Source organism: Podarcis muralis, chromosome 15 (assembly GCF_964188315.1).
Source record: "Podarcis muralis chromosome 15, rPodMur119.hap1.1, whole genome shotgun sequence".
In the NCBI taxonomy this organism is placed as follows: domain Eukaryota; kingdom Metazoa; phylum Chordata; class Lepidosauria; order Squamata; family Lacertidae; genus Podarcis; species Podarcis muralis.
The window spans coordinates 41,383,172-41,410,842 of record NC_135669.1 but is presented as its reverse complement, the minus strand read 5'-3'; the positions used below and the strand labels follow the sequence as shown (position 1 = coordinate 41,410,842).

Below are 27,671 nucleotides of genomic sequence, written 5' to 3'. Positions count from 1 at the left end.
CTTTTTGAAATAAGAATTAATTTTAGAACCAAAATCAGAGGTTGGGGGAACCACTAGTAAATATTAATGAATAGCATGAACTCTGCTTCTGTGCAACATGCAGCACTTACTCCTTACATCAATAAATCAAGGAGTTTCAGCAGCCTGCCCCCAAAAAAGTAGTCTTTAATAGGCATTTTTTTAGTGAATATTATTACAGTTCAAAGCATTGTGCAATCAATGAGAACGAAACTATTACAAGTCGAAATATAATTGAGAGTCTTCTCTCTTCTCCCTCCTTTTGTGTTCCTCAGACTGAAGTGTCTTGTGCTTAAGCCGTGGCAATTTACCTGCCTCTGTGTCACATAAGTAATTATTGATCAGCAGACATAAAGTAAGCCATTCTTGTTCTGTTTTTAAAAGTAGTGTGGGTGGAAGATGCATTTATTGTAATTATGTGTATTTACAGCCAGTGTCAGTACCTGGGGAAAAAGAAGTAGAAACTTGCTTGCAAAATGTATCCTCCCCCACAATTCTTGTACCTAAATTAAAAAGGAGCATTATTTCAGACAGTCCTAGCAATCATACCACTATTGTTTCTTTGTCCCGGGAGCCCCTCAGTGCAGCCTGAATGTGTTTTGTACCTAACCAACACTAATATAATTAAGTCTGCCTAACATCTCCTGAATTCATTCTTAAAAATGTTTCAAACCACAGACTTTCAGCTTTGACAAAGTGCCCAACTTCTCTCCCTCCCCTACATTTGCTAATCATCCATTTTGAAGAACCTGAAATTTGTTCATAATCCTGTGACTTTCTTGTTGGTCCTAATATATTCTGGCTTTTGGACCAACATCTTTCCTCTTGCCCAACACCCCCTTGTGAATAATTTGTGCTGTGTTGATAAATCCTGTAGGATCGTCTCATTCCATGTTTGATTGAGTTCTAATTAATCCACATTTACCTTTTGCCAGAGCTTTTTTTCTAGAAAAAGAGGTGCCAGAACTTGTTGAGCTTTTTTTAGAGGAGCTCACCCCTCTGCCACACCAATATCCATGTCACACACAGCCTCTGTCGCTCAACACAGCACAGAGCACTGTGCCGTGACACTACAGAGGTGCCGGAATGCACCAAAGAGGTGCCGGAACTCAGTTCCAGTGAGTTCTGGCTGGGGGGAAAAACGCTGCCTTTTGCCCCATTCTTTCCAGGCATGGCTCACGAATTAAGGCTCAGTTTTTTAGTTCCCTCCACTTTTGCTCTGCAGCTTTCCCAACAACAACCTGCTCTTTAAAGCTCATTTGGAGCAAATGTCAATCTGCTCTTCAGATCTGAATTAACCCAAAGTATATACACATTAGTAATGGTCAGGAATTATGTTAGTTGCATTCTAACAATATGTGGAGGACAGAAGTTTGGCTGTTACACACACACACACGGGTTGGGGGGACCTTTTTCTGTGGAGGACTACATCCCCTCAAGGGTAATCTATTGGGGACAAGGTACCAACAGTGGGGAGGGCACTGCTTTCTGTTTCTTCTGGTTCCTTACCTTTGTTTCGCTCCTTCCCACTGTCCTTGCCACCTGCATAAAATTAGACTTAACTCCAAGGTGCTCCCTTTTCTCCCTCCTCCTGTGTCATCTCTGAACTGCAATTGTTTTCATTCTGTTTACAAAATCACCCAATGTACAACACTTGCTGGCAAAATCTCCAGAAGGGCCTCCTCTGCAGATCTTGTGGCTCTGGGAATTTGATAAAGTATTTGGATCCCAAGTTGTTCAGAGCTTCATATGACAACAGCAACACCTTGAATTGGACTTGGTAGCATAACGATCAGTGCAACTGTTGTAAAACCAGTATTCCATGATTATGCTAAGCTGCACTGCTTGGCACTTTCAACGTTGCCTAAAACAGATTATCTGTTTTACTAAAATTGTCTTACCAAAATTGTCTCAGTTTATTGGCCTTCATCTAGCCCATTACACCCTTGAGGCACTAACTACTTTAGCACCTGTATGTTGTTGTTGTTTAGTCGTTTAGTCGTGTCCGACTCTTCGTGACCCCATGGACCAGAGCACACCAGGCACTCTGTATGGCCAGCACCTGTATAGCCTGTATAGGCTGTATAGGCACTCCTGTCACCTGTATAGCCTGTATAGGCACTCTTGTCATTTGTATAGCCAGCACCTGTATAGCCTCACCGAATTCTGATGACAAGAAGAAACAGAGCTGGCTGTCATCCATATATTGATGATACCATTATCCACATCCCCAACCATATACCAGTTGATATTACTTAGCGAAGGGGACAATATTGAACCTTGTGGTTCAGTATTGTACCTCTCTGACACATGTGCTGGAAGTCATGCAGAAGTCCCTCTATTAGTTAGAGCATGGTGCTGATAATGCCAAGGTTGCATGTTTGGTCGCCATATGGGGCAGTGCGTATTCCTGCATTTCAGGGGTTGGACTAGATGATCCTTAGGGTCCCTTATATCTCTACAATTCTATGATTTTATTCATAGAAACAACCCTGCAGGTAGGAGAAGAACCACTGTGATGCTTTGTATCCGTTTTCCAACCTACCAAACTGATCCTGGAGGGTACTATGGCCAATGGTATTAAAAGCTGCTGAAAGGCCCAAGAAGATGCAACAGTATTGCCTTCTCTGTCCCTCCCCTGATATATGTCATCTATCAGGTAAAGGTACCCCTGACCGTTGGGTCCAGTCGCAGACGACTCTGGGGTTGTGCGCTCATCTTGCTGTATGGGCGTTTACTCTATAGGGTTTACAAAAAGACTCTTAGGGAACAATAATCAGTCACCACTGCTTTAATTTTTATTTAAATCTTATTATTTTTGTCTTGATTTTATCCTCTTGTCAATCACAAGAGATCTGTGGCCAGGAAGAAATGTGGTATATAAATATTTTAAACAAAATTTTGGTGCTGTAGATATATAAAGCAAGGGTGCAAGATACTCATCTTGCAGGTTGCAGTCCTACATTTTGGTACAGGACATAGATGTGATTTATCTTACTGCAGCATAAGCCACTGACATTTCTGTTGTAATACTGAGAGAAGTAAAATAAACCACATTTTGTTGTCTTAAGAGTGAAATTCAGGCACATAAATCCAGCTGTTGCATTTAAAAATAGCTGGAGCTGTCCTTGGCAATAAAAGGCTTTTTGCATGTTGTTATAGCAACTGAAAAAAACCCAGAACTTAAAGATAAGGAGTATTGTGTGCCTTTCATTTAAAGGGGCACAAGCTCTTTACATAGCTAGGTCTGGGTGTTGATTGCTGTGATCATGGGGAAAATCTGTATCAGATTTCTATCTTGTTTTGATTTATTTCATTGATCACTTTTCTGCAGAGTATGGGGTTTGTAAGTTTGCAGCTCTTAAAGCTACTACAGTTTGCTAAACAGAGCGGTTTTATAGAGCTAGCCTATGGGTTCATTTCCACAGTTCACCTACTGTCTGCCTGTGATGCATTGTGTTTTTGACTAAAGTTGACCAATTGGCAGGCTGGTAGATGGATGGCCTTGCCTTACAGAAGTTGGAATGGAAAGTGCTCTTGACCCATCCAGCTGTGTGATTCTAGGCTGATTCACACATGTAAAAATAGCAAGGGAGTCATTACCATCTACTGACTGGTCCTGACTACGAATTTGGAACAGGGTTTCCCAAACTTGAGACTAGCTGTTTTTGGACTACAGTTCCTTTGGGATTTGTAGTCTAAAAACAACTAGAGACCCAAGTTTGGGAAACCCTGATCTAGAAGTAAGTAGTTCACACCCCCAGTAGCAATGCCACATGAGAACAGCTGTCCCTTCTATCACTAGATTGATTTCTTATCATCAGTGAATAATATGAAGAAAATAAATAAATTCTAAAAATAGCACTACAATTTAAGTAGCCTAAAATGCCATCCTGGTCCCTGCTTTCGGGTAATTATCCTTGTGTTGCCCAATGTGGAAGTGCATGCATTTAAAAGTCGGAAAGATTCATTTAAATCTATTGTTTTAATCAGAGACAAGTTAGCAAGAAAAACTTGTTTTTTAAAAGCTAACTCAAAACATTTATAAATAGAACATATATTTTCTGTGTCTCAGAATATGATGTTAGAATATTTATATAGGGTGAGTCTTTTAAAAGAGGCCCCGTGGAACATGTGTACAGTACTCTGTATCCACAGGGCCTCTTTTAAAGGACTCACCCTGTAGATGGGTTGCAGACCTTCTGATAATTTCCCATTTTGCAATACAGTAGTGTGGCTGCTAGCAATTCCACTACTGTCAAGTAGGAGCCTTGCTAATGAATTGAGTAGATAAGATACAGATTGCCCATAGTTAGTTAGTATAGAGCGTTGTTGTTTAGTTGTTTAGTCATGTCCGACTCTTAGTGACCCCGTGGACCAGAGCACGCCAGGCACTCCTGTCTTCCACTGCCTCCCGCAGTTTGGTCAAACTCATGCTGGTAGCTTCAAGAACACTATCCAACCATCTCGTCCTCTGTCATCCCCTTCTCCTTGTGCCCTCAATCTTTCCCAACATCAGGGTCTCTTCCAGGGAGTCTTCTCTTCTCATGAGGTGGCCAAAGTATTAGAATAATTGTCTTCAACTTTTTCAGACCTGGGGTGCACCTGGATTCTGGGACCTACTTCTTAATTTTTTACTGTAGTTTTTAACAGTGATAATTGCTACTGGGGCAAAGCACCTTATGTCAGGCTGCAACTTGGTAAGAGTCCTGACCAACTAGTTGAAGGCCAGTGGCACAGGGCGCCTGTGACCCTCTTGATGTGGCTCCAGCCACAGTAGTCCATGATCAAGGACTATGGGATTTGTAGGCAGGGCCACAGGTTCCTCATCCCTCATATAGAATATATCTACAGAAATTAGGATCTGAAAAATAACACAATTGCTTGCCATGCGCTCTTCTGCCATCTTGTTGTCACACAGTGCCTGCTGTTCAAACATTTCTACTTGGTATGCATTGGCAGTAGAAACCTGAAATGACGAGATGTCTGGCCTCTAAAGTACCATGCAATTCTACTTGCATTGTGATTCGTACACTTTCACCAGGCTAAACATCTAGCACAGATGGAGTCGTTGCAGACATGTACAGCACAATAACCAAAAGAAGAAAATGAGGGAGCCCAGAACATTGGGAGCAGAAGCAGGGAGAGAAATACAAATGGAGGATGGTTTTTGTGCAACACATTTTGCAAGTGTTCTACACATTTCCTGTTGCATACAATTACAATAGGGAGGTGAATCATTTTGTATGAAGGAGGTATATTACAAATGAGTGAGTGAATGTTTGGTGAAAAGTCTGAGTGAATATGTATATTGAAGGTGCCAGGCACCAAAATATCTGTGGTGAGCTCTGCCCGTGGGAAGAGTAAAAGCCTGTAGGTAGCAAATTGCAGAGGATTTTTGAAGGAAGTTTGAATTGCTTGAAAGCAATTTCACTAGAGAGCATAGTGAGAAATAATATATTTTCAGAGCCATTTAGGGCTTGAATTAGAACACAAATGGATGAGGATAGCTATAGATTTATGCCACTTTTCTACACTATTGCACTGGTGTACAGAATTTGCTCCTGAAACCTTTAGCTCTCAATTGATTTCTTGAGAAATAGTGGTAGAGAATCATCTGTAAAAAGCATTGAAATAATTGTCTTCTTTTTGAGAAAAGCCTTGAGCCACAAACTAGAAAATGCCCTCATTTTTTCATGGTAGACTTTTGGGACCAATTTCCCTGATGTGGGCAGACCTTTAAAGGATCTTATGCAGGTGGTCTTTGAATTGAATAAAAAGCTTGCCTTCTCTGTGGTCTCTTCACTGCTAGTAGTAATTAGAAATGAAAAGGAAAGTTAATTATTATGCCTTTCAACCAAAGCTTTTGTTTTATTTTCTCTTTACAGCAAATGTGGTGAATTGCAAAGTCTCTCTGCATAGAATCTATTTTAATTATACTAAAGGTTCGTAGTTTTTATTATACAGGCATCTAAACCATAAAGTAGAGCAGTCAAGTTATTTAAAAATATTTGTTTCATGATATGCACAGCATATCTGGCACTCTGATTTAAGACTATTGGAAGCAATATTGCTCTGGATGCTGCCGTTGCCTGAAATGAGGTTGTTGTTTTTTGTCATGAAATAAGTCGTCTCTCTTTTTGGTAAGGGTGCCTGATCTTAGGGAACTGTCTCTCTTTCATGAGGTCAGAATAGGGGTATAAGAAGGGCATTACTTAGGCAGACCCAGCAGAGTGATATGCTGAGGTAAATTTTGGGTCCATTAGACAAAGTTTGAGTATGATCAGACCAGGAAAGGTGGGAAGGAAATAGTAAATTCCCCTTCCACACCTGTTACGATGCCCAGTATTATCAGCCCTATTTGCATTTTAAAAAACTTATTGTTTGACTATCTTTGTGATCATACATAGAAAGGTACCTTAGAGTCAGACCATTGGTCTATCTAGCCCAGTATTCTTGACATTGACCAGCAATGGCTCTCTTGGGCTTCAGTGGTGGAGGAGGACGGGACCTGGGACTGTTTTGTTTGCAAAGCATGTATTCCACCACTGAGCTCTGGCTCTTTTTCCTGGGGCCCATGAGGAAGGCCAGGCTTGATGGCGAGATAAGAGCCTATAATCATATGCAGGGAAGGGGTGGAATTAACCCTGACAGAGCACTATGGACCACAGCCAAGTAGAAACTCGATATTTATTTATTTATTTAAAGCACCCTTTAGCTAAAAGGCTCCAAAAGCAGCTTACAAAAATTAGTAATAAGACAATGAGTAGAGTAATAATAGAGTAATTAGTAAAAGCCCTCTGTCTGCACAGATTCTGGCTGTCTAGCAGAGGTCTTTGGAAAAACACCACCACACTTCGAATTAGATCTGGGAGATCAGGTGATAATGTCCAAGCCAGGAGGATGTTAAGAACTGAACACAAATTTAATGTAACCCACTTGTAAGGAGTTGCACTGGCAATTCCTTTCTTGGTAGTGTCACATTATGATTTAGTGGTGTGGCAAGTGTTGTGATTCACGTTTGATTATGTTTTTGCTAATCTTTGAAGATTAGTAGATTTGATCGTGAAATAAGTAACGTTCTTTGGAATCTCTTCAGTAGGTTTACTCATTATTTATTTTATTCATTGTATATTCTGCCTTCAACCAACTAGCAGAATATAAATGTAGCTATTAACTACATTCAACTTTATCTGAGAAGAAGCCCTGCTGTACATAGTTTACGTTTGAGTTAACATGGGTAAGAGTGCACTTGAACTATATGGTGTTGCCAATACTTCTCATTTTTATGACTTGTATAAGTCTTCCAGTGAAAAGTTAATGTTCTGCTGTAGCAATTGAAGTCTTCTAGATGAAAATTAATTATGGAAGCACATCACCACATAATCAGAAATCATTAAATACTCATTGTTAGCTGGGCATTGCCATGATGCAGTATATCAAGAAAGATTTAGCAGAGCATTTAAATAAATTGCTATTATAAATTGCTTTCATTTCATGCAGATTTATGAAATAGATTGGTGTTGGATGTCACTATGACTTATACTGAGTTGACTTTTCTCAGTTGAGCAGAAGAAAAATATACTTGGTCATCTATTTGAAAGGGATTTTTAAAGAAAGTTGTTGTTGGCAATCATCTGTTTCAGGAGACAGTGGAGTACATCTCCAGGGGTGAAATCAAACCACTGGAGAATCACAGCACCCGCTGTGGCTGCAAAACTGGTAACTCTTAACTGCTGTCTCCATGTTTTTGCTGCATTAGCAGCACTGAATTGACCTTTCTGGGACACAAGCCTTGGCAGTGTGCATGGAGGTCCTGGATGACAAACCCTCCTCAAGGCCTCACTGATGTGATCCAAAGGAAAGCAGAGCAATACATTTGGCACCAGCTTGACTGCAGGAGTTGCCGGAAGGAGACATACAAGATGCTATCCAACCATCTTAGGGACTCCTCTCTGGATTTGTGTAGGATTTACTTCTTAGTCTTTTCTTTTCCCAAAAATGTCCTGCAAGGCAATGGGTCCAGATTTTTCCTTGGAGTTTACTCCCGAAGTCTTTCTCACAAATGAGAAAGCTGCAAGGCTACAGAGGCTTAGGATCAGAGTTTTTCTTCTCCTAGTAGATGTATTCTTCTCCTAGATTCCTTCTTCCCAGATTAACCCATCCACTCCTCGTTTCCCTCTACAGCACATGCTATAACCTCCTTCTTGATTGTTAGGCCCACTTGTCTGCTCAGTGTTCTGAAACCTGTCTTTGCATGCAGGGGAAATCCTTAACTCACTGAGGGTTTGAGCAAAAGGAAGAACAAAGAAACCGTGGGGTCACTCAGAGGAGAAGATGGTGAAATGCAAACAGGGGACACAGAAAGGGCTGAACTCCTCAATGCCTTCTTTGCCTCAGTCTTCTCCGATAAAGAAAACAATGCCCGACCTGAAGAATTTGGAGCAAATGATTCAGCAGAGGAAACACAGCCCAGAATAACTAAGGAGATAGTACAAGAATACTTGGCTAGTCTAGATGTATTCAAGTCTCCAGGGCCAGATGAACTGCATCCAAGAGTATTAAAAGAACTGGCAGATGTGATTTCAGAACCACTGGCAGTCATCTTTGAGAATTCCTGGAGAACAGGCGAAGTCCCGGCAGACTGGAGGAGGGCAAATGTTGTCCCTATTTTCAAAAAGGGGAAAAGAGAGGACCCAAATAATTACCGCCCAGTCAGTCTGACATCAATACCAGGGAAGATTCTGGAGCAGATCATTAAGCAAACAGTCTGTGAGCACCTAGAAAGGAATGCTGTGATCACCAATAGTCAGCATGGATTTCTGAAAAATAAGTCATGTCAGACTAACCTGATCTCGTTTTTTGACAGAATTACAAGCCTGGTAGATGAAGGGAACGCAGTGGATGTAGTCTACCTTGATTTCAGCAAGGCATTTGACAAGGTGCCCCATGATATTCTTGTAAAGAAGCTGGTAAAATGCGGTCTTGACTATGCTACCACTCAGTGGATTTGTAACTGGCTGACTGACCGAACCCAAAGGGTGCTCATCAATGGTTCCTCTTCATCCTGGAGAAGAGTGACTAGTGGGGTGCCACAGGGTTCTGTCTTGGGCCCGGTCTTATTCAACATCTTTATCAACGACTTGGATGATGGACTCAAGGGCATCCTGATCAAATTTGCAGATGACACCAAACTGGGAGGGGTGGCTAACACCCCAGAGGACAGGATCACACTTCAAAACGACCTTGACAGATTAGAGAACTGGGCCAAAACAAACAAGATGAATTTTAACAGGGAGAAATGTAAAGTATTGCACTTGGGCAAAAAAAATGAGAGGCACAAATACAAGATGGGTGACACCTGGCTTGAGAGCAGTACATGTGAAAAGGATCTAGGAGTCTTGGTTGACCACAAACTTGACATGAGCCAACAGTGTGACGCGGCAGCTAAAAAAGCCAATGCAATTCTGGGCCTCATCAATAGGAGTATAGCATCTAGATCAAGGGAAGTAATAGTGCCACTGTATTCTGCTCTGGTCAGACCTCACCTGGAGTACTGTGTCCAGTTCTGGGCACCACAGTTCAAGAAGGACACTGACAAACTGGAATGTGTCCAGAGGAGGGCAACCAAAATGGTCAAAGGCCTGGAAATGATGCCTTATGAGGAACGGCTAAGGGAGCTGGGCATGTTTAGCCTGGAGAAGAGGAGGTTAAGGGGTGATATGATAGCCATGTTCAAATATATAAAAGGATGTCACATAGAGGAGGGAGAAAGGCTGTTTTCTGCTGCTCCAGAGAAGCGGACACGGAGCAATGGATCCAAACTACAAGAAAGAAGATTCCACCTAAACATTAGGAAGAACTTCCTGACAGTAAGAGCTGTTCGACAGTGGAATTTGCTGCCAAGGAGTGTGGTGGAGTCTCCTTCTTTGGAGGTCTTTAAGCAGAGGCTTGACAACCATATGTCAGGAGTGCTCTGATGGTGTTTCCTGCTTGGCAGGGGGTTGGACTCGGTGGCCCTTGTGGTCTCTTCCAACTCTATGATTCTATGATTCTATGACCCAACTGCTACTCTCACCTGGTTTAGCCAGCCAGTTGAAGCCATTTCCTGGGGCATGGCTGCTGTTGCATGCTGATAGCCTCTAGGAGCCACAGTTGAGAGCTGAGTGCAGGGTAGGGTCCAATGGTGGACATACCGCTCCTCCCCTAACATCCCATATATACATACAAAAGTAAACCTTGAGAAATGCCTTAAATTAGCCAGCAAAAATGACTTGTCTTGAAGAAAACACTGTTTGCAACATAAAGATTCTTTTATGTTGGAAATTTTATGATTTCAGCTAAAAGCATGGGGTGCCTGTGTTGATGGAGTATATGCTAATGGGAAGGACTATAATAGATTTTCCTAATCTCTGTAGGATTCTAATTGCTTGTGCCTCAGTGAGTCTTTTTTTTCACAAGAGGATTATAATAACAAGAAATATGTTTATTCCTTTATTGCCATAAAAGCAGGAAGTTTCTTTTCTTAATAAAAAGAAACTCCATTTATTTTACTATGGCAAATAAAATGCCTGTTAAACTATGCAGAACTAATAAAGTTGAGCTAATGAAGTATTGCCAGTATTTAATGATCTTATTTTCCCTTAGTTCATTTCCATTCTTATTCTCTGTCAGCACCATCCCAATTTTGTGTTCAGTTCCTTGATCCTTAACCTGCATTAAACTGTCCCACAAATAGACATATACTGTACATAAATCTATTATGGTTGGGTGGGTGTTTCCCATATGTACCACTTTATCTTAATAAACTTGTAGCTTGGGGAGCGTCTCTGGGGCTTATTGGGCCTGCCAGACATTGCTAGATTCTCATCTTTCTAAGACAGCTCTTTTGTGCTTGTTGGTAAAACTCCTACTGCAAAAAGTAATCTCTCCCAACAGGGTGCCCAAGAAAGCATCTTGCAACATCCTTGATCACCAATACCATAGTCTGTGGGTAATAATGACTTTAGCTGCCCCACAGAATAAACACAATATATATATGCACAATAGGGTGGAGGATAGGGCTGGGCGATATCTGGTTTTCAATATCACAATATATCACCAGCTAAACATTGCAATGCCTCAATATATCACAATATCTTAAAGAAGGCTGGAGTTTATAATAATCTGGGGAAATATTGGGGGGGGGGGGGGAATCTAAATTTGATGCGTATATTTAAATGAAAATTTACTCAGTGGTAGCATGCTTAACTAAACCCTTAAAGATTTCTGGAGAATATATAACTATTCTGTTAAGGGCTTTATATACCCATAGTAACACATTGAACTTGGCCCTGTAGCAAATTGGGAACTGGTGTAGATCAGTGTTAGAAAGTCAGGTAAGCAATCTAGGTGCCATATGGTGCCTGAAAATTAGGTTACAGATGGCCACCCAACCTCTGCTTAAAAACCTTCAAAGGAGGAGAGTGTACCACCTACCAAGGGAGTCTTTTTCACTGTCGAACAGCTCTTACTGTCATAAATTTCTTCCTGCTGTTTAGTCAGAATCTCCTTTCTTGTCACTTGAAGCCATTCATTCGGGTTCTGCCCCCTCCAGAGCAGGAGAAAGCGTGCTGCCTCCAGTTTCCACGTGACACCCCTTCAGATATTTGAAGGTAGCTACCCTACCTCCTCTCAGTCTTCTGTTTTCCAAGCTAAACATACCCATCTCCCTCAACTGTTCCTCATAAGGCTGGGTTTCCAGACCCTTGATCATCTTAGTTGCCCTCCTCTGCGCATGTTCCAGCTTGTTAGTATCCTTCTTAAATTGTGGTGCCTAGATTTGGATACAGGACTCCAGGTGTTGTCTGACCAAGGCAGAATAGAGTGGGACTATGACTGCCCTTGAGCTGGACACTATACTTCTGTTGATACAGCCTAGAATAGCATTCACTTTTTTTGCTGCTGCATCACACTGTTGACTCATCTTAAGACTCTGCATGTATGTAGCTCTGCTTACTACTACTCTATAGTTTAGCGTAGGTATGTTTCTTATATATTTTGTGCTTTAAAAAGAGCACATTTAAAAATATGTGTTCTTAATATTGAGCCACACCAATAAGAGATGTCAAATTATGTGTTACTTACTAAATCCTTATAGTGTTTCCTCCAAGAAACTCAAAATAATGTACATGGACTCCACCCCACTGCCTCTCATATTATTTTATTTTATTTTATTTTATTTTATTTTATTTTATTTTATTTTATTTTATTTTATATTTATTTATTTATTTATTTATTTATTTATTATGTAATATATTTATATCCTGCCAAGTCGGGATTCAAAGTGGCTTACAACATTTAAAAACGTGTCATAGAATAAAGAATAATAAAAACAAACGTTAAAAACAATACTTAAAATACATCAAATATATCTCAAACTAGAAATTAAAATTTGAACAGACCGCAGCCCAGTCATCAGCATCGTCTGCAGTTAGTTTCCAAATGCATAAAGCCTTTACTGCAAAAGTAAATTGTTGCTTCCTTGCCTGAACAGATGCAGGAGCCAAGCCACAATGATCTTATCACAAAGAAACTTTGTTTACTGATCAGAATCTCTGTCCCATAGGCTGCTGAGGAACAAAGATTCCAACAAGCAAACAAAGTTTCTTTTTCTGCCGATAAGATCCACAGGGCCTTAAGGCACACACCATGTCTCTTGCTAGTAGAGCTCCTGATATCATGCTTAGCCTGATATCGTGCTGGGTCTCTATCCTGCCTAGCAAGAGGCACAGTGTGTGCCTTTAAGCCATGTGGATCTTATGGGGGGTGGGACTGGTTGCTGATCGGAATCTCCTTCCCTCAGCAGGGAAGCTGGGACTCCACGTTAAACCTCCATAAAAAAACAAGAGCAAAGCCAAGTAGATCTTATCGTTTGCTGATCGGAATAAGGGAAGCTTATTGTTATGCTGGGTCTGTCTCTAGCCAGAGGCACGGGGCTTGCGCCTTGCACATTGTGCAAGCAGAAAGCATCTTTTACTGCAAAATAAAGCCCTTTACTCTGCAACACCTGCTGAGAGGGACCAGGACCTTATGCCCTGGCAAGATCAGCAGGCAAGAAACGGCCATTTACTTTGCAGTAAAGTGCTGCTTCCTGCCTGCTGGGTCTGCAAGGCCAGCTGGGCAGTGCATTCTTGATATGTTAAAGGGTGGGGAAAAAATGAAACTTTTATCAAGGTCTGGAGTTCATACCATAAAGGTAAAGGTAAAGGTACCCCTGCCCGTACGGGCCAGTCTTGCCAGACTCTAGGGTTGTGTGCTCATCTCACTCTATAGGCCGGGAGCCAGCGCTGTCTGCAGACACTTCCGGGTCACGTGGCCAGTGTGACAAGCTGCATCTGGCGAGCCAGCGCAGCACATGGAACGCTGTTTACCTTCCCGCTGGTAAGCGGTCCCTATTTATCTACTTGCACCCGAGGGTGCTTTCAAACTGCTAGGTTGGCAGGCGCTGGGACCGAACAACGGGAGCGCACCCCGCCACGGGGATTCGAACCGCCGATCATGCGATCGGCAAGTCCTAGGCGCTGAGGTTTTACCCACAGCGCCACCCGCGTCCCTTGTTCATACCATAGTAGGAGACAAAATATCAATATATCACCCACCCCTAGTGGAGGATAGCTGATTGCTAAGGAGGATAGCATAGTATGTATCCTTTTTTTCTGTGAACTGCCCCTCCCTCACAAGATGAATTCTCAACACTGATACTGTTTCATATAGGACCTATTATATGTACTGCAAACATGTGTCTTTTCTGGCAGGTGTATGAGTAGCAGAGTGCCTTTATCACTACCTGTATCCTGCCTTTCTGTCTGTCAAGCATCCTGAAAACTGCTAGCAACTGTACAGGCAAAGCTTGTGTGGTCTGCAGTATTTTCTGATGTTTTGGGTCATGGGAGATGCATTGTTTAAACCTTATGTGGGCAAGAAGGCAAACGTGGATGGGTGTTCATTGTCTCAAGGAGGGACCATAACAGCATTCCACTAAACAAAATGACAGCAACAAACACAAGGCAGAAAATAATATAACAAAAGATTCTATTTTTTTATCTCATCCCATTTCTGCATTATGGCTGTTTGAAATTCCAAAAAATTGACAATTTTGGCCTTGCCAGACTCCACAAAAAACTTAAAAGCATAAACTTAGAATTTTAGATTAAAACCTAATATTTTGTACACTTGTTGAATGATCAAAACTAAGAAATTTGGATGACATGAGGTAAAAAAAAATGGATCGCTTGATATGGAATGACCCATGTACTTAAATTTTTTTTTATATTTCCCCATGCTGTAATATTTTTCCTCCTTAATGTAGTATATTATTGATAGTTTACAATTTCTCAGAAAAGTGAGGAATGCTTATTCTTTATCAGAGCATGCTATGGATTTCTCCCCTTTCCTTTTCTATTAACTCTGTAAACTGCAGCAAACCTAATGTTATTTCTCTCACTTCCTTTTGCTAGATGAAAATCTAAGGCAATTGATTCTCCCACCTTCCTGATGTATACTGCTGTTCAGGCTGTAGATCTTAATTTCTGGCATGGCTCCTACAAGCCATTTTGTAACCAGCCACCGAGTCCCTGCATTGCTCATTCTGTGAACAACCCTGAGTTTGAGTCAATGGCTGTCTGTTAAAACTCAGCCACTTTAAGATTTATGACATTTCAGCAGTTTCATCCTTTCAAAAAAGCATGAAAAATGAGTAACAAATGATGCAGTTTTTGAAAACATTTAGAGGATTCACCTTGCTGGAATAGAAGTCTGAAAGAACCATGTAATGTGCTTGTCGGAGTCTGCTAAATTAAGCTTACATATTTTCATGATACAATGAGTTGCCAGTGACTCATTACTACTTGGCTGCAAGATGCTGATGAAGAATAGGAAAGTTCTGATCTCCTCCTTGATAAAGCAGTGCTTAATATAATAAAATTAATATCTAGACTTCCCTGTCATCACTGCCTGTTGGACAAGAGAATAATCAGCATGGCACAAATTTTAGCAGGGGAGTAAGATGGCAGTGGAAGCTGAGCTTCCATTAATCAAGCAGGCATAATAGCCACCATCCTTTCTAAAGCTTCCAAGATACTGTCACTGTCACCTGTTCTTTCAACTGACCCCCTCCCCCAGCATAATAAAACATTGGCATATTCTGAAATGTTTTGCCTTACAGACATAAATATGTGTATATATATATATAGGCAGGGGTGAGCGGGTTATGATTAAAGAGAAGCTAGTTTTATAATTCTCTTTGGCACTAATAAAATATAACACTGAAATGAGTCATTTTTAGAGAAATCTGGCATGGCCTGATTATGTAACTCAAAACCTGATAAGAAAGAACAGACTGAACATCAGAAAACACAAAAACAGCTTTGCTTAAAAGGATGACATCCTGTTGTCCTATTACTTGTTTTATCGCAGAACCCTTCTGATGTTAGCAACTTGTTTTAATTTCCCCCAACCTCCAAGGAATTTGCTGCTGCCGCCTCTGCATTTCCTCTTGTTTGACCTTGCTGTAGTTTATTAATTTAACTTGGATTGCTTATTCTGAAAGCTTGTGTTCAAATAACTACTGAATCTGCGTACTATCATTATAGATGATGCAGTGGTCCCAGTTATGCCATTCAGAAATAACTCCATTTGACATCAGCAGGGTTACTTGTTCGGGGGGTGGGGGAGAACTCTAGCGCAAATGAGGACAGGAGTGGAAATTATGCAAGATGTTTAATTCTAAACACTTTCTGCTCCTCCGAATGTCTCAAGTCGTCATCAGCATTTCTGTTTCCGATTTTAGAGAGTCTTTTGTGCTTTCTGAGTTCTACCTTTCTGGGTTTCCCATCAGTTCTGCTTTCCACTCTCTACTACAGTCTGTTTCTTAGTCTAGCTGGCTTTCAATATACTTGGCCCAATGCCCATATGATTGGAACAACTGCTTTTCTATCCCACCTGGGGCTCTAAACTATTCTTAGTTTATAACAGCACCTGACATTTACTGATGGTGTCAGACAGAGGGAAAATGTAGAATCCTGAGTTAACAGTGCAATATGAATACTAGAGATTAGTGGAGAAGATGGGAAGAGTACAATGAACAAAAATTAAATCTAAATCTCGTAGCCTAACCAATCTTCACATTGTGGTATGATAAGGAGGAAAAACATGGAGGAGGAGCATATATATAGGTAAACTATGAGATCAGACTTGCAGCAGTGCAGTCTTACTGAAATACTATTTTTCTGTGATAGCAAGATCCCGAATCTTCCTGTTCCAACAGGCTTTTGGGAATTGACTGCTTTTAATGAAAGGGCTGGTGCCATGCTGTTTTTATTGTAATTATGTATATGTAATTTAAACAGATTTTATATGTGTATATAGTTTTAATTCTATTAATGTCAATTTGTTTTTTAATTATTGCTTTTTCTACATTTATCTGCAAACCCTTGAGTCCCATCAAGGAAAAAGGCGGGATATCAATATCAATCACAAAAAGCTACTGCTACTACTGTTGACAATAGAAAGCTTTTAATAGCAGGTCTTTCCCTCTTTGTCATAGACAGATCTGCAAAATCCAATGGCTGCTAGGATGGCCTGCCAATATTCAGTTGCCACAATGTTACAGTATTTTGGATCTTGATTGACTGAAATGGAAATAACTTTTAATCAAAAGTGGAAAATATTAGACATACTTAGACATACAGTACTTACCTATGTTAATATGTACAGTAATGTAAAAATGGTTTGCTCAACAAATGAATCACCTCACAGATGAACAAACAAGTCATGGTTTGTTTTCAGCTACTGATGGAATATATTCAGAAATTGATGGAATATATTTGCCTGAGAGATGACAATCAGCACATAATCATCTGGTAGTACTTTGTTCCTTTTGTGAATTTAAGATATATAATCTGGATATTAAAATGCATAAACATTTATCAGTTGATTGTATCCAAATATTTACTTAGAGTAGGCCCACTGCAATTAATGAATCCAAGTTAGTTATATCCATTATTATCTACTTTGAGGGGGACTAAGTATTGGATACAACCCAATGATTAAAAAAAAAAATAGCGTACACTTTATTTTGGCTATGTGAACATAAGTATGAAACCATTTTGATATATGTTCTTGTGGTTGGTTGATTCAACATCAGTTTCTTTCATGAATCTATTGTCTGAAGGAATGACAGTTAAGTTCTGAAAATATATCATTTTGTGCATGAGAGCTATGAAAGTCCCATATCACTGTGCTTGGAGGATCTTTTTCAACTGGAGGGTGTACATATCATAGCTCTATTGGATGGCAAATGTCACATCTTACTGCATCAATGATATCCAATTTTGGAAAAGTAATAAAATGTATGCATAATGTTTATCTATTCTGAGTCAAAGTGAAGTGCTTGCATGCCACCACACTGAAATACTGACTGAAGTCTCCTGTTTTACAAATTCTGACGAGGCATTTTATAAACCCATTGCACCTCATCCAGTCCTTGTATGATGAATTCTTACTCCTCCTTTTTTCCATCTCTAATAGTACTAATTCTAATACAATGAGTCTTTCTCAGGATTGTGCCATCAAAAGAGATTGTTTTGAAATAATTTCATTTTTATTGAGGTAATGGATATTTTAAAGAGTAACCTTCTATTTGTTCCTCAAATTAAATGAGATATCTTTTTTATGTGCCTTGTTTCTAAGTGTGCCTCATATGAAGCTAGAAAATGTTGTTTCCATTGCCAATTAATTTTGCTATTTCACTTTTTACCATTAACAAAGCCTGAAGTTAATATGATGCCTTGAATTTCCTCTCTTCCCTACTTGATTTCATTAACATTTGATTGCTGAAATGAACAGCAAATAAGAACAACATTTTGTTTGATTGACATGAGTGTGAACTCGTCTAAAACAGGACACACATAGGTTCCTGAAGACAATTGAAGGTGTTAAGATATCTACAAAAGAGATACCTTGTAACTTTTGAGTTATCCATGGCAAGCTGATGGTCATGGCTGATTTGCATATTCTAGTTTCATGTGGTTGGTGTGATTTGCCTATCATATCCATTAACATGGCAGATGCCAAAATACAATTTGTTGGCATGTCACACATATTTTACGTCATTTCTGTTATTTCTGTTGTAATCCACTTACTGGGTTTTACAGAGGTCAAAGTAATTACTGGTACTGCATTTTGCATCTAAAGCATTCTTGGTTATAGCATGTAGATAGTATAATTATTGTTTTCCTTTTTTATAATTACTATTTTCATATTATATTCCTTCTGCTTATACATGTTACTTGTTTTAAGTTCGAGAAGAATGATTTTGGGATCCATTCTGACAGCTGAATATAATTATGACATCACTGTATTTGAAATAGCCTTGAGTGTAATCATCAATGGGGATGACTCAGCTTTTGTTATAGTCTCAACTCACAGAGCTTTAGACAGATTCTGGTGATCTGACGTTTGCCATATGCTTTGAATATGTTTACTGCTTGATCCAACCTTAACTACCAGATATTACTAGGCTTTTCTTACCATTCATTAAAATAAAGCTAGAAAAATACATACATTACAGCAAAATTCTGCAAGCTGGATAATTTGCCATACTTTTGCTTGCAAACAGAGATTTGTGCAAACAGAGATTTGTGGGGGACTTGAAGAGGTATAGAGGACACTGTAGGCCAGAAGAGAGACTGGCATGCTGTGGGCTTAGTTAGGGAATGTCCAATTAGCTGCTGAAGCCGCATCTTAATATGATCCAATAGTTGATCATCTGTGAAATTCGCAAAAATAGGATACTATATCTGAAAATGCAAGCCATAATTTTAACTTTAGCACTTGCTGACTTCATTCAGAAGTGTACCATGAGCCCTAAGTATTTGCATAAAGTTTCACCAACTTAGTCCAATTAATGTAACTGACGAGATAAAGTTTGCCTGCCAAAACTCGTGTCCAGATAAACGGTTTCAATTCAAGTATTTCAAAGCCAATATCCAAACCTTGTTTTGGTGCTTTGGAGTATCACAATGGACTCCTTGCCCGCCCTTCCTTGGCTTGAGAGATACTTAGTTTGTTAAGACATTCAAGTTGAATATAACATTAACCATAGTTTGCTTCCAAACCAGAAAATAAAACTATGGTAACCATGGTTTGCCCAGTTCATTTGGGCAAAGTCTGGGTATCTTGAACCACAGAATGAAGCAGCCCACAGGGGCCCTCAAAACTGCCAAACTATGCTGTCTGAATTGTGCTTTACTTTAAGATATCACAATGCTTTTTTGCCATTTCAGCTCTCCTTGCAAGCTGCTCACAAGTACTAAATAGTATTAAGATCCAGATTAGCCCCACTATTGGTTGCATAACTTGGGTGCCACTAAGGGCAGTAGAGTAAAAGCCAAATTAAACAAAGAATCATAGAACTTTTAAGAGCTGGGATCGACCTTGGAGGTCATTTGACCCAAGTCTTCCCCACCTGGTTCCCTTCAGATTATTTGGGCTTCAACTTTAATTGGCCTCAGACAACACAGCCAATGTTCAGGGATGATGGGTGTGAACTGGGGGGGGGCACCAGGCTGAGCAAGGGTGATCTCATCCAACCACTGCTCAGTGTGCAAGATGCAGCTACAGCATCCCTGGCTGGTGGCGGTGGTCTCCCATGAAGGGGAGCCCAACAGCTGTCATAGCAGGCTATCCCATTGATGAACATGCCTTGCCTTCAGGATGTGGGAGATCCATGCTTTGGTCACCTATGTGTTGTTTTACTTTCTTTTAAAAATTTTATTAATGATTTTCAGGTTTATATATTTCAATGATTTTACAGTCATTTTAACTTAACTTCCTTCCGCCTCTTTCTGCAGTTCCTTAAATTTATTTTTACTATCTTCTGCATATCCAAATTAACTTAATTTGTTTTTTTATTCATCTATTTTAAATATATACCCTTATGAAACTGCAGGTTATTAAACTAATCCTGCCATGTTCTTAATCTGTTTACAGTTTGTCTGTAAATATTCAATAAACCATTTCTATCTTTTATAAAAAGTTTGTTATCTTTATTTCTTATTTTTCCGGTAAGTTTCACCATTTCTGCATATTCCATAAGTTTTTGTATCCATTCTTCCTTTGCTGGGATTTCTACTTCTTTCCATTTGGGGGCAGTTTTACTTTAAGCAGTCCCTATGCAACAGCTTTGAAAATCTGTTGTTCTGGTGGAGGGTGTTTAACACTTTTCTTTCTTTTTTTTCTTTTTTCGTCTTTTCTAAATTGCCCCCGCATCTGTACCTTTCTTCTTTTCCCTACATATAGATCCAAGAGCAGCTTTGTGGGAGCTGTTTAGATCTAGAAAAGGGTTAAATACCCTCTTTTAGTGTGCCACTTACCTGGTAATCAAAACAGCTGCATGCGATTGCTAATAGGTTAAAAAAACAAAAAGCTGAACACTAAAAGATGTTAATCATCATGAGATAACTGTTACTTGGTTTTGTAGTTGGTTGACTGACAGAACCCAAAGAGTGCTCACTAATGGTTCCTCATCATCCTGGGGAAAAAGTCACAAGTAGGGTTCTGCAGAGTTCTGTCCTGGGCCCGTTTTTGTTCCATGTCTTTATAAACAACTTGGATGAATGATTTGAGGGGATGTTCATCAAATTTGCAGATGACAGCAAAACAGCAAGGGTAGCTAATGCTGTAGAAGACAGAATCGGGGTTCAAGATGACCTTAACAGATTGGAAAACTGAGCTCAAACTAACAAAATGAATTTCAGTAGGGACAGATGTAAGGTTCTACACTTAGGCAGGAAGAACCAGCTGCACAAATATAAACTGGAGGACATCTGGCTTGCCAGAAGTACATGTGAAAGAATCTAGGGGTCTTAACAGATCACAAGCTTAACACTGTGTGATGCAGCAACAACAAAAAAGTCATGCTATTCTAGACTACATCAACAGAAGTATAGTGTCCCGATCAGTGGAAGCAATAATACCGCTCTATTCTGTCTTGGTCAGAGCATATCTGGAGTACTGTCTCCAGTTCTGGGCATCGCAATTTAAGAAGGATATTGACAAACTGGAATGTGTGCAGAGGAGGGCAAGCAAGATGATCAAGGGTCTGGAAACCAAGCCTTGTGAGGAATGGTTGAAGAAGCTGGATATTTTTAACCTGGAAAAGAGGAGGCTGAGAGGGAGGTATGATAGGCATCTTCAAATATCTGAAGGACTGTCACATGGAAGATAGAGCAAGCTTGTTTCCTCCTGCTGCAGAAGGTAGGACCCTAACCAATGGATTTACCTTTTCAAGAAAGGAGACTCTGACTAAACATCAAGAAGAACTTTCTGGCAGTAAGAGCTGTTCAACAATGGAATGGACTCCCTTTGAAGGTGGTGGGCTCTTCTTCCTTGGAGGTTTTTAAGCAGAGGTTGGACAGCCATCTGTCATGGATGCTTGAGTTGAGACTCCTGCATTTCAGGGGGTTGGACTAGATGACCCTCAGGATCGTTTCCAACTGTGATTCTGTGAGCTCCCATGTAATGTCAACTTTGGCCCCTTTGAAACCAATATCTGATCCACCAGGCAGAACCAGGAAGGACTCCTCATTCAAATTAGCAAATGCTGTGCAGGAGAACTTCCTGGTGGTCTGTGCCCCATGTTACTTAACAGGAAGAGGTCTATTTGAATTTTCCATCTTATGTAACAAGGGCCAGGCCTGTGTGTGCAGGCTGCCCTATTAGGAAGCATTGCAGTGGTTTTATAACATATTTCCAAGCTACTAGTTGATATTTCTGCAGCTTTAAGTGCAAAAGAAATCCACATTGTGTAACACTCCTCTGCCAGACTTGTTTGAAATCCTCTGCTCATTGAGAATCAATTCGTATAACCTCTGTGCGCAAAATATCTATATATAGAGGCAGTGCTGCAGGCAAGCTAAATGGTTCTGTAGGTCTGGAAGGCAGAGGCGGTGCACTCAGAAACAAAGCCTCATATTTCATCTTTGTTTTGTGCTTTGTCATTCGGTGGCTGACGTCTTCTTTAATAGCTGAGCCTGCTGTCTGGATATCATCCGAATGCAGATTGTGACTAACTCAACTGACAGCAAGGGGTGCTGTGCATATAATGGCAGAGGCAATGTTTTTATTTGTGTAGCAGCTAGCCAGGACATTGTTGCTTAGCATATCATTAACACTTTTGCATAGGAATCCCAGGCACCCCCAAACCCTAAAACCTTTCCATGAAATATTCTGGACTTTAAAAAACTGTTATTTGCATACAAAGATGGCAGACTAATGCAGTGAAAATGGATGCCAGTGAAAATGCACTGCCTGGTTTGGCATGGGAAATCTGTTAACTTATCCTATCTACTGTCATCTTAATTATCCAGAAATCTTGAACTTAAAACATTTGCATTAGCATAAAGTGATCGTAATATCAGATAAGCTTCCCTACAACACTAAAGTCAATGTCAGTTTCAGTGAAACAGCATTTGATGTTCCCTTTTATTTGTTAGCGCGTCAAACCTGATGTGCTTCATGCACAGTGACTTTTCTGTGTAGAGTTCATCTTCATGTGTGTAATATCCAGTCTCTTCTCTGTGTGTCACACACACACACACACACACACACACACACACACATCCACTTCGTTGTTGTCCTGCTCTGTAAACAACAGTTTCCAGATGAGAAGCAGGAAGTTAGGGTAGCAGGTCAGTGTAGTCTTTGCTATCTTGATGAATCAGAGAGCAAGTCTGACCCAGAAGCTTTTACTTGGTGATCAGGCCGCTTCCTTTGCCAGTTTGTTTACCCTGCACTTTCCTTCTCTTTGCCAGATTTTGATGATGCCACATTTTATAAGCTTGTAATCCTAGACAAATCCTCACTACTCAGCCATCTATGCAATCATGTATGAAAACCAAATGAACATATTTTCCCACAACTACACAACTGGAACTAACATCTTGGTTGTACTTGTTCACATGCAAATACTACAGAGAAATGTGCAACTTTTATACATGATGTTGTGTGGTACTTCCCATATGGAGATCATTCAGTCGGGGGGGGGGGCGTTGTAAGACATGTCATGACCCTTAAGATCTACCCACTGATTACTTTAAGCCCCACCCCTTCCAAGGGGCTCAAGGGAGGCTTATGTGAGGTTTCTGGATCTTTGTCCAAATACTAGCCAAGCACAAACCTGCTTAGTTTCACAGATGGAAGTTGGTAAAGTACCTTGAGACCACTGTTCTGTACCATTTAGCTGCTTATAGCAATTTTCTCCTGGAAGTTATTTGAGGCTGTATCAACAGAAGTATAGTGTTCAGATCACGGCAAATAATAGCACAGTGGTACCTCCGGTTATGGACGGGATCCGTTCCAGAGGTCTGACTGGATCTCAGGTTTTCGCAACCGGAGAGACCGCTTCTGCGCATGTACAAGCAGCAGAAGAGCGCTTCTGCTCATGCGCACGCGGTAAAACCCCAGAAATATACTTCCAGGTTTGCTGCGTACGTATCCCAAAGTTTACGTAACCAGAGGGATACATAAGTGGAGGTACAACTGTACTGCTCTATTCTGCCTTGGTCAGACCACCCCTGGAATACTGTGTCCAGTCGTGGGTGCAACAGTTTAAAAGGAGATTGACAAACTGGTACGTGTGCAGAGGTGGGCGACCAAGATAACCAAGGGTCTGGAAACCAAGCCATATGAGGAATGCTTGAGGGAGTTGGGTATGTTTAACCTGGATAAGAAGAGACGGAGAGGAAGATGTCACATGGAAGATGGAGCAAGCTTGTTTTCTTCTGCTCTGGAGGGTAGGACACAAACCAATGGATTCATGTTAAAAGAAAGGGGATTCTGACTAAGCATCAGTAATAACTTTCTGACAGCAAGAGGTGTTTGACAGTAGAACAAACTCCCTTGGGAGGTTGTGGACTGTCCTTCCTGGGAGGCTTTTAAGCAGAGGTTGGATGGCCATCTCATGGATGCTTGAGTTGAAACTTCTGCATTTCAGGGGATTGGACTAGATGACCCTCAGGATCACTTCAACTCTACAATTCTGTAATTCTGAATGGGGGCTTTGCCTTTAAGAAGGATTTCCCTGATACTTTTTCACTCTACAGTTTCGCCCATTTGATGGTTGATTAAAACAAAAGAGTGGGGAGGAGATGAAGATAAATAGAGAGGAACATTGAATTATTATGTTAGAATACTGGGGAAACAGAACATATTTAAGGCATTTGCTTAGGTTGTTTCTTTTAACAAATTTTGCTTATGATTTTAACACACAATTTTTTGTTCTCTTATAAACTGTGTATGAGATTAACTCTGTGTCTTTTGGAGAAACATTTGAAGTTAGATTTGGAACTGTGCTGCTTACATCACCAACCCTATAAGAAACAAATCTAAAGGGCATCTGAAATCCTCCCAAAGCCCTCTTCATGTGCTCTTTCAAACACCCCCTTTCTTCTGTGCTGTAAATAATTCAGATTCTTTAGTTTATCTACAACTTGCAACTGTTATTTATTAAAATTTAGTGGAATAACTGTGTGGCTCAGAAGAAGAGAATACAGTATATTTGGGATTCAGATGTGAAAGTGAGCATCTGAAACATTTTGGTCATACTTTAGACGGTTTTTGAAAGTTTTCTGTCAAGCTTTATGTCAATTTGGCAGTGATGGCATGGCACTGCGAGACTAGCATATAGATCATCTGGAGTGAGTCCAAATCCAGTCCCACTGTTTCTCTGAGGAACATTAAAAAGTGTATTTTCTCACGTGCACACATACTGGTTAATTATAAATTATTCCACATACTGCTCTGCGGATTCTCATGATTTGCATTATTGACTCAAACTGATGCAATATTATATAGTCAGGGAGTTCCACAGTTTGGTAGCATGGGCTTTCTTAGATGTTCCCAAGCCATTATCCTTCTGTCTTTGCATCATAGAAGTCTCCTAACTCATGCATGCATGAATATGTTTTTGGCACCATTACCTGTGTGTTTAATTGTAAAGACTTGCAGTGATTCCTTTTGTATGCACCTGGTTTTGGCATTGTATTTGGATAATTAGAATAAGAGGTTCTATGTTGGTTGCTTTATAGATTATGTATATAATAGGTCTCCCTGAAACCTTGGGTGCTTTAAGATAAAAGTTGCCCTGGCCTACTTATGTCACATGGTGGATTTTTTGCCTATGTTTGATTCAGGTACACTGAGGATTGAATTTGGCAATGCACCCCCAATCTCCACTGGGTACATGGACAGTCCAATGACCTGAAAATGCACTAGAGGTAATCTGGTGGAGCTCAATGTTTGGGGAAATTCTGGTTCAAGCTGCCAAATTAGCAGAAAGCAAGATATATTGATCAGGACCTTCTTGTCATGGAAGGGAGCCTGCAGTAATGGCTTAATCCTGCCAGTTTAGGGTCATGCTTCAGAAGTCTCTCAGGATCTTGCAAAGACACAACCCTATTCAGTATAATGGTCTGTAAGGGGATATATCTTCCACAGGTTCAGCTCACTATTTGTTGGCAGGAAACGCCACACATTGTATTCCTTGATAAGCTATAGGGTTGGCCATTAAGTGCAGGGCCTTACCTGTCTGAGAATGTTGTGGTTTGGGCCTTGCCTAGGCAGCTGCTTTGGAAAGAATTGGAGCTGATGGAGTAGATTGTGTAGATCCAGCATCAAAATTGAGGCACTTGAGCAACCAAGTGTCTGTGCTAATCTCAAGCACTGGATCAAACTCAATATTTATTTTATGTTTGTTTGAAGGAGAAAAGATCTTGGTAAGATGACAGTGTAGATATTCTTTAAAACAATGCATAAAACACCTTTAGGTCCCATGTGTTGTTCATCATAACATCTCATATTTTCACAAATCACAAGCACATTTTTTCTGGAAAGTATTAATTGCACTATTAAGCTAACACTCTCACCATCTCCTCTACAAAATTGGCCTTATAATTTGTACAAACACAATATATGTAAGGGAGAGAGAATTTAACACATTATCTTTAAGAGGAATGTTTCCACTCAGTTACTTTGATTAGTCTACTTTACATAGTTAAAAATATCAATAGCACAAGAGGGGGAAAAAATCATTTCACCAGGTGAGTGGCCCCGCCGAAATAAGTGAAATTACCAGGGGGGGGACGGACGACGTAAATGGTTTTCAGTGCTAGAACTACCTACCTTACCATGAATGAAAATAGAAAACAATGATAGTAAAGAAGAGTGACAGCATGGTTATCCTAATACAAATATCTAAAAGCAGGTAATCGAAGGGGTGAAGGACTGCACAAAAGTTCCAGATCTCATGAGATGGCAGTGCAAGTTGTGTTTGTAGGGGGTGTTTGTTTGTATACAATATAAATTTCCATCAGTGGTAGGAAAAGTAACAGATAGAGATGTGTCCCTCAGTGTTCAAAGATGGGATAGGTTTTTTCTCCAGAATAGCTACATTTCAAATATTCCTGTACCAAAGTGTAAGATCCAAGACCTGTAATGTTTTCCATTTTTGTACAGTGGAAAAGTGGAGCTACTAGTGAGTAATTCCCTTTCATGTCTTTTGACACTTTGACTCATGCAGTGTTGCATCCCATGGGATTGAATTTGTACCTTGTAAAGAAGCCATTCATTTTATTTAATGAATTCCTGGTGGGGAGATGATAAAATTTGTCTTTGGGGCTGTTGTTGTTGTTTAGTCGTTTAGTCGTGTCCGACTCTTCGTGACCCCATGGACCAGAGCACGCCAGGCACCTCTGTCCTCCACTACTTCCCGCAGTTTGGTCAGACTCATGCTGGTAACCTCGAAAACACTATCCAACCATCTCGCCCTCTGTTGCCCCCTTCTCCTTGTGCCCTCCATCTTTCCCAGCATCAGTGTCTTCTCCAGGGAGTCTTCTCTTCTCATGAGGTGGCCAAAGTACTGGAGCCTCAGCTTCACGATCTGTCCTTCCAGTGAGCACTCAGTCTTTGGGGCTAGAGCAGGTTAAAGTCCAATGAATAAACATAGAAGCTACAGTTCTTCCTCAGAAATCATGGGTGCTCCTTAATCTTTGAATACAATAAATTGCACTCTTCTGCTTCAGCATGTTTTAGATTATTTATGTAAGTGTCACCAGCAGATGCTCGATTGAATGAACTAGATCTCTGCTGAAAAATTGCCATCTGATAACCAGACAAAGGAGGAAGGGAAGGTAGCAAAGACAATAAGACAAATGAGATTATTATCAACTACAGTAATATATACAGTTTTTAAAGATAAATTCACAAGGCCTCCCAACTCTCTTAGTCAGAAAGAGAATATTTTCTCCACAATGGGAACAATACAAAAGAGTAGTTTAACCTCCACTGAAGTGATTCTGTGAACAATTCAGAATTGCAGTGGTGTAGTGCTGTTATTTTCCATCCTCTGCTAAGAAGTGCATGCTGTTAGTAGGTACCAGCTGTGGAAGGAGAGTGCCTCGTACAGTAGGGCTAGTAGGCAGCTGTCTAGTATTTATGGTATGTATGTATGTATGTATGTATGTATGTATGTATTTACTTACTTACTTACTTACTTACTTACTTACTTACTTACCGGTACTTACTTACCAACCAACCATATTTATAACCTGCCATTC

At 40.3% G+C, this 27,671-nt stretch overlaps 1 protein-coding gene and 1 non-coding gene across 3 annotated transcripts in view; one reads left to right on the top strand and one right to left on the bottom strand.

Moving 5' to 3' along the window:
• PPM1E (protein phosphatase, Mg2+/Mn2+ dependent 1E) overlaps positions 1 to 27,671 on the top strand; it is a 91,992-nt gene that overhangs the window by 34,192 nt on the left and 30,129 nt on the right. The gene's annotated exons all lie outside the window — the stretch shown is intronic.
• LOC144325731 (small nucleolar RNA SNORA11) lies at positions 4,044 to 4,200 on the bottom strand. Its single transcript, XR_013390933.1, has one exon. It is a non-coding gene; the product is annotated as a small nucleolar RNA SNORA11 (small nucleolar RNA).